Here is an 8,715-nt window from a genome sequence, read left to right on the forward strand (position 1 = left end):
ACTCATCACAGCCTTTCCTTGCTTGTCTTGCTATGTCTACGTCAGACATGGAACCATTTGATATTTGAAAAGGGGGTGGCATGGGTGGTAGCATTGTTGTCATCTTTCATTTGATGTTTGTTTTATTCCTGCAGGGAACCCAAGGTTCTAAGAAAAAATTGAAAATGAGGCCCAAATTGGGGCTCCTACTACATCTAAAACTCTCCACCATGGGCTTCATCCACTTGCAAAACTTCAGCTGCACTTTTCTCTGAAATAGGATGCTCTACTGCTTAGGGAACGTATGAGCTAGACAAACTTTAAGGCTGGAATATTTGTATTGCATGGAGTTAATAAAACAATTTTCCACTTAAAACAAGAACAAAAACTTGCTTATCACTTGAGTAGAACCATCAAATGAACAACTAAAAGGATACATAGGAGAAATTCTTGCAAGAGGAAACACTTTATCATCTCCACCTCTGAGAACAACATTACAATTCTTTTTCACATTTTTCCCATTCAGAATCAACACACCATTATTCCTCGTATTCTCAAGCTGAGCTAGCCACCTTGTTCATGTTGGAAATTACCCATTCATTTTTATTCCTCATGCAATATCCTTTATAGAAAAGAAATTTAGTCAATGAATTCTCAACACCTACATGTATAAAGCATCCCACTAATTCCTTGATCCTTCAACTAAAGATTGCATGTCCTAATGCATCCAAAGGTAAAAGTGTGCCTAACTAGATTTTCATGTTGATGTTGAAAGTTGAACCATAAACTCAACGAACCCATCATAGAATCTTTGGTAACCAAAAAGTGAAATGAGAAAGTTCAAAGATAGTGGCCTGATTGCTTTGAGGCAACAACGTCTCAATTGTCAATTTTTGATACTCTGAGTGGAATTGTGCAGTTTTGTTTCATTTTCTTATTGTTATCTTTCTTATGCATCTTGAGATGTTTTTTTTCTTGAATTGAAAGTTCTTAATCTACAACAAGTTCCTCTTTGAGGTGGGGTACAGAAGAGAATATCTAGCTGCATGCACTCCAAGTATGACCACATCACAAATGCGTGGTGAATTTCTTGCAACTTATACATGTGATAAAGGTTAGTAACAATTAGCTTCAAAAAAACATAGTAAGTACGTTATTAGTCTAATGAATATTCTCTTTCTATTGACAATCAGCAGGGATGGCCATGGGAACATCCTTCTATGATGGGTCTTTTATTTCATAATCTTATGTTTCTTTTTTGAACAACTATTACTACTACAAGGTAGTTGTTGGGACCATGCTCCCTTTGTGAATGAAGGCATGGTCATGTGACCAACCATGCTAGCATAGTCCTAGAACTAAGCATCCTAGTATGGTTTGAGAACTTGAGAGAAAGAATCCAAGCATGGTCCTAAGGCCTAGCATCCTAGTTTTTTCTAAGGACAAAGCATTGAATCGTGCTCTTGCTCAAGAGCATGTTAAGAATATCCTAGAAAGATCAAGATAAAATTCTTTTTGGATCACGAATACTTTGTATATTCAAACATGGCCTTATAATGAAGCATCATGATTTTCACACCAAGTAATGTAGTAGCAAGGTCTTGGACTCGTCAATTCTCACTATGGGAATTCATGCATGGTTCTAGGACTAGAATCACAAAAATGCATTTGGTCATGGTCAATTTAGGAATTCATAATTGTACAATCAAGAATCCTACTATGTTATTTGAACCAAGGCATCGTAGCATTGCTTGATGGGCAAAGTGCAACATACAAACTCAAGCATGGTCTTGAACTCAAGAATCCAAGAAGGGTATTGACATCCACCAACCATTCTAGCATGATATTTGGACCATACTCACTATTGAAAAGGCCTTGGAATCATCCTTTCTTTGTGCATTGAAGTATGGTTGTGAAAACAAGCATCCATGCTTAGGGTTGTGGGACCAAGCATCCTATCATGGTTTGAGGAGGATTCACATTTTTGCTTTCAAGAATGGATGTGTGGAGAAGAATCTGATCACTATTTTGAGATGATGCTCATAAAGGTCTTGAGATCTCGCCTACCAGCCCAGTCTTGGGAGTAAGAATGCTAGGATGTTGTTGACACCATGTCAAAGTTGTACATTCAAGCTTCTTAACATAATTTGTGCATTATAGCATGGCCTTGGGACCAAGAAACCTAGCAAGTATTGCAACCAAAATTTCAATAATTAATTGAAATGTCAAGGCTTATACATTGAAATTTTTTAATGCTTAAAAATTGGAGCTTTTTAGTAGCACTCAATGGTCCAAGGATTGTGCTTAGTCTGTGAAAGTTATTTAAAGTTAGGAGTATGGAGAAAATTTGTAGCTTTGGTTCTAGTTAGAAGAAATCAAACTACTTGAAAGGTGAAATATGAATTACTGTTGGATACTCGAGCATTTTGGATAGCAAGCTCAATAATTTTGTGCACCTTCAAACTTATCCTACATCACGGCCTCTCACATTCTTAGAAAAAACCTTCTATTTTTCATTGAAAATAGAGTAGGGCACCTTCAAACATATCCTACATCATAGCCACTCATATTCTAGCAGTAGAGTAGGGCCATTCTTGAAACAAAGCTTGTATTTCTTACTGAAAATTATTAGGATGTCTTTTTGAAACTAAGATAATTATGAGAAACATATTTCTATCTCCACGCTTACACATATATTTGCATCTAGGTTAAGCTATATTTCTTGTAAGCTAACCTATTGATGCTAAAAATTTGTTTCTATCATAATCTCCCTTGCATACGTCAACTATGTATGCTGAAACTAAGTACTTGATTTTGCATCCTGAATGCATAAGATTTGTTATTACAAGCTCTTGTTGAAAATTTTAATGTTGGGATGTGGTCAAATGGAATGTATTACAATCTAAAACAAATGGGGACATGCTTGCTCAAGAAATTAGGAGCAGTTCTTCCCATTTTTTTTAATGTGAGGATGAGAAGTTTGTTATAATTATAACAAGAAGGGATTGTTTTGGTGGGACAATCTATGTGTGGAGGCAATGTGTTTCAGACCTTGGAAAATTCATTTAAATTCCTTGGGTGTGATTCAAGAAGAATGATGTTAATTGATGCAAAAATCTTGAGGGTTGAAGGCCCACATGTACCAAGCATGAAGCATGTATAATTGATTTCTCTTGCTAAGTGATTCAGCAATCTCAAGAGCATTCATAAACAAGCTTCTTAATGAGCATGGACTTCTCCATCTCAAACAGTAAAACAAAGGTAGTATTTCTCTTTATATTTTATACACATTTATTTATATGTAATCATGAATTCTAAACTTTATTATTTTTTCTGCAAGTTGCATGTAGATCTTAATAAGGAACTTACAGGAGATACTTTTTCTTGTGGACATGTGAAGCGTAATCAATGTGATTTTACATGGGACCATGCTATCTCAAGAATTTAGTTTCAGGTTATTACTATGGATCTGTGAGTTATGCAAGAAGAAAGTTTCTTCTATGAAATTTTATTGTACTTGAAGAGTCATCACAAATTATAACCTTTATACGTTGTGCCCTACAAAAGTGAACACCTCTTGTAAATTTGTTCATACTTAATGAATTACAATTTTGTGTTACCTTTTGCACCAATGTTGAAGTGTCTTGATTTTAATTGCATCTATGTGGTGTGAGGAATTTGGAATGTGCTCGTTCCAAGTACATCCTACTCTTAGGAGACTTGCAGAAGTTGTCTCATACTTTAAGGAGACTTAAAGAATTTGCGATCTTTTGGGTTTTTGGTAAGGACTTAATTTCAAGTCCATCCTACTCTTAAGAGACTTGATGATTTGTGTTTTATAGATTTTAAGTAAGAGATACTTTTTTGACATTTTATTGTACTTGAAGAATCATTTATAAACTATAACCTTTGAATCCTGTGCTCCGCAAAAGAGGACACCTCTTATAAATTTCTTCGTGAATGAATACAATTTTTATTACCTTTTGTGCCAATCTTGAAGTGTCTTGATTCTAACTGCATCTACAAGATGTGAAGAATTTGGAATGTGTTGTTTCCAAGTACATCCTACTTCCAAGGGACTTGAACAAGTTGTGATCTTTTGGTATTTTAGAATATTTTGATTTCAAGTGTATCCTACTTTAAGGAGACTTGTAGAAGTTGTGTGGTTTTGGTTTCTTTATAAAATCTTGATTTTGGTTTTTAATAAAATATTGATTCTACATGGATCCTACTCTAAGGCACCTTGACATAGACTTGACGATTTGTGTTTTATACATTTAAGTTAGGGATTTTTAATTGTACTTGAAGAATCGTCTCAAAGACTATAGCCTTTGTATCATGTGCTCTACAAAAGAGGACACCTCTTTTAACTATCTTCGTACTTACTGAATTACAAATTTGTGTTGTCTTTTGTACCAATGTTGAAGTGTCTTCATTCCAAATGAATCTGCAAGATGTGAGAAATTTGGATGTTTTGTTTCGAATTAAAGAATTTGTGATGTGTTGGTCTGTAATAAGGGCTTGATTTCAAGTGTATCCTACTCTAAGAAGACTTAAAGTAGATTTGATTGAGTGTGTTTTATAGATTTTTAGTTAGAGAGATTTTTTTGACATTTTTTGTACTTGAAGAATCATCACAAACCATAAACTTTGTATCCTATGCTCTACAAAATAGAACACCACTTGCAATTTTCTTTGTACTTAATGAATTAGAAATATTGCGTAACCTTTTGTGCCAAAAGATATTTTGGAAGTGGAAACAACAAGTAAGCTCAAGCCTTTCTTGGTAGTACCTATTTTACTAGATAATGAAGGGGTATGGTCTTTAATTTGTTTTTGTTTTACCACCTTGAACATTTCCTTTGAGGTTCAATTCATTTTCCCATCCCATTAATCTTTAAAATAAGCACTTTGTAAATGGTCATTGGAATGGTTCTTTCATTGTTTGAGCATTGAGTATCCTATAGTCAACGCATGCCTTGAGTTTTATATTCTTCTTGGCGACTACCACAATGGAAAATACATAGTCATTGTTTACCACTTCAGTGATAAAACCTCGATAAACCCAACCTTTAGTAGATTATCAATTTCTTTCTTAACCTTCTTTAAATAATTGGTACATCTTGTACCTTTGGACTCGTACTAGTCGTGTATCTAGTAGTTTAGTGGTATCAATGGCAGCGCATCTCTAGGTTACCTTTCAAATAGGAATGTCCCAACAAGCAAGGACATCTTAATATTTCTGAAATAGCTGCCTGCATTTTTCTTTGATCTCTAGTTCTAAATGCTTATTGATCTTTATTACCTTAGGATCTAACTCCAGCTCCAAATTCCACTCCTCTATTTCTTAATCATCTCCTAGTAACTGATTTGGCATTCCACCCCTTTTCTGTCTAATTAGTGATTAGCTTCTTTTTTGTATGTATATCTACTACATGTTGATTATAAGGGTTATTTGTAATGGTCAGCTGAATCCTCCTCTTGATCATCTAGGATGCATGTGCATTCTACAACTTGTTTCTCATGTCCTCTCCATTTTGTTTGGTTTTCCCAGCCATCTAGCTTGCACCTTCTCCATAAGGCCTTTCATCTAGATTGACTGGTATTTTCCCTAGATTTGACTCGGTAAAGCTATGAGGCTATTGTTGTCTTTGTTGTTCTACCCTTGTTAATTTTGAAGAACTGCATCTGGATCTATCTCAACTATGGGAAAGATATTCATTGATTCTAACATCTGTTCTATCTTTTTGGTCCCATACTTCCTCCATAACTCCTCTAGTGTTATTGGTTCTAATGTGAATTCTTCTATCGGGCCAAAACTAGAAATCTAGTTTAATTTCTTTTTAACCCGACTATGATCTAAAGGTTCTCTATCAAACCACTGGCCTTTACATTCCTTTGGTCTATCACTTTGATTCTAAAAGGGGCACGTTTCATCTCCTGAAACCCTAGTCTTTGTCTAACATGCTCCCCCAGACTATTGACTTTAGAAATGCCATCCAGAATGCCCCATAATAGTGGTTCCCACTCTTTTTAGACTTTATAATCAATCTAAATGATTGTCCTTTAATTTTAGATAGGTTAAGTTCCATAGCATATCTCTCTCTTTCCTTGCCCTTGGAGGAAATTGATAGCTTTAGGTAATTGCCTTTTGATATCGTTGAGTTCAGTTGTCAACTTTTGAATTCTCTCATATATATACTTTGACATATATTTGATCTTGTTCATTCCTAGAACTGCTATTTAAGCTAGATGGCCTCCCCTTTGGAAAACTATCTTCATAGTGCCATGACTTTGCTAGCCTCTTACATCTCTTAGCCGATGGATTCTTTTGTGGAGATTTAGATTTGTTGTTGTTGCATAATTTTTGTCTCCAGATCCTGTATACCAACTTCAATCAAGTCCACATTGACTTGCCATACCTCTTTCTTAGGATACGCTTTTGACTCTTATGCTGGTTTAGTTTTTGATTTAGCATTGTTCTTACCAAATTCACAAGCTTGGATTTTCTTCCCCAAAGCTTTTGAAGCTTTTGCGATGAGCACCTTTGAATGGTTCTAGTGTCTGAGCATTCTAGCTTTTCGGGCATCCTCTTTTCTAGATCCTCAATGATTTGAGCTCCCATTGGTCTCTAGTCCTATCACTCATCCATTCTTTGGCCTTTTCCTTAGCCTTCAAGATAGCTCTATGTTTCTCCCACTTCTGAGTCTCTCCACTTTGCCTCATTAGACTAGATGGCTCATCTAGTAATTCTTTGTTGATGACAGCACCAATGCTCCTAGTGATCACATGCACTGGAACTTGCTTTGCCATCTTTTCCTTGGCCACTTCAGCTTTCAAAATTATTTGGACATTACATTGCAAACTGTTCATATTTTCTACAAGTGTAGCAGCTAAAATTACATTTGGTAAAGTCAGCTCTACCTCTACCTCTACCTCAATTATGGAAGTATCCTTTTCTAGCCATATTGTTGGTACTAGCTCCATTGTCCATGTTCTTAGGTATCCTTTCTTGCTTAACTGGTTCCAAATTTTTTAGAGCTATCATGAAAATATATTTTCCTTCCTTGAGATGATGCATTCTCATTTTGCAATTATTCCAAAGGTGCCCAAAAGCTTTGCAATAAGTGCATTGGCGACATGCATAAGACCTATATGCTCCTTTGAATTGCCTTTCGTACACCACGTCTCTACTTTTCCTACTGAAGGTGTTAAATATCTCACATATCTTCTTGTATAGCACCTCAATATTTTTAGTCCAAGCTCCCTTCTTCCTACTCTTAGATGTGTCTTTGGAATCACTATCCCAAGAGTCAGAGCTGGATGTGGATCCTTTTGTACACATGATTCATTGGAACTGGAACTGTCTTTTCCTTTTTTGCCCTTCTCTTTCTTATCTTGTTGCTCTAAATTTATAGCTCTTTGCACTAAATCGTTAAACTTTTGGGTTGGTGTTGGTACCTCTTGTTCTCTAATTTCTTGCTTTTGAACCGGCTCAAAAATCATGCACAAACTGTTTTTTTAATGGTGGCTCGTTCAACCGCCCGGTGAGTTCCTTGATTTTCTCCACATAACCCCTAACAAATAGCCTACTCTATTTGATTTTGTCCAATTCTCAAAGGATATCCTCATCCTCGCCATTTTAACTATACTCTAGCAAGAAGCCTTCTTAAGCTTACTATATGTTTTGAGCCTGTATGTTGGGTAATGGTAGTACAATTTCCTTGTTGTGTCCTTCAAAGTTTGTAGGAAATACTCCACCCATTTGTCTTTGTCGATGTTCTTCATATTAACATACTGCTCAAAGGCTTGTTTAAGGACATTTGGATCATCCTTTCTACTGCCGTTGAAAGTGGGAAACATAATTTTTAGATAACTAGATTGCTTACTGTATTTGGATTTATGGTGATCTAATTTCTTTTCTTGATGTTGAGATTTATCCTTGTAATTTTGTTTCTTTCTCAATGTCTTGCTTGCGATGATGGTCCATGTCTGCTTTCCATCTCTCATTGTAGTTATCATTAGCCAATGTAACTATGTCAGACTCATTCCCTCAATCGATTTTTGTTTGTGATCCTGCTCATTTACTATCCCTATTGGATTCACTAACATCAATATGATCTTTTAAATTACCTTTCCCATATGAATACCTAGGTTCATGTGAACGAGAGTGTCTCTCAGTTCATTTGAATGTGCTGAGTGTTGAGAGACTCAATGCTCCTCACCCCCTCTTCTCCCTAAGTTGTCACAATCTTTTCATTCTAAGAGTGTGATTGTTCATCGGAACCCTGCTCTAATTCCTCAACTACAGTGTTGATATGGTATCGATCTTTAGCAAAGAGTGTAGTAGCTCTCCTTTCGTGCATTGGACGACGTCCTAGCATTGTAAATAGTAGATTTACTTTGAATGCTAAGTAGGAGACTGGTTCATGTCGAGAGCTTTAGCTCACAACCATGATTGCCAAAATGGAATGATTTAGTCACTTGATAGCTATGGTAACTTTCAAATCTAGATACCAAATGTCAGATTAGATAAGATGAGTAGAATCAGACTTCAAAAGATTAGACAAAAAAGTCAGACAGATAACTGAACTAAAATGAAAGAGTTCAGATGACATGAATTGATACAATTGGAACTACATGTTTAGATTTATAAACTAGTTTATAAGTACGAATTGTGGATGTACAAATGGTACAACAGTTAATGCTTAAATGATTTATGAAGCGTATAGCGAC

Source organism: Adiantum capillus-veneris, chromosome 11 (assembly GCF_014529385.1).
Source record: "Adiantum capillus-veneris isolate H3 chromosome 11, ASM1452938v2, whole genome shotgun sequence".
Classification (NCBI taxonomy): Eukaryota; Viridiplantae; Streptophyta; class Polypodiopsida; order Polypodiales; family Pteridaceae; genus Adiantum; species Adiantum capillus-veneris.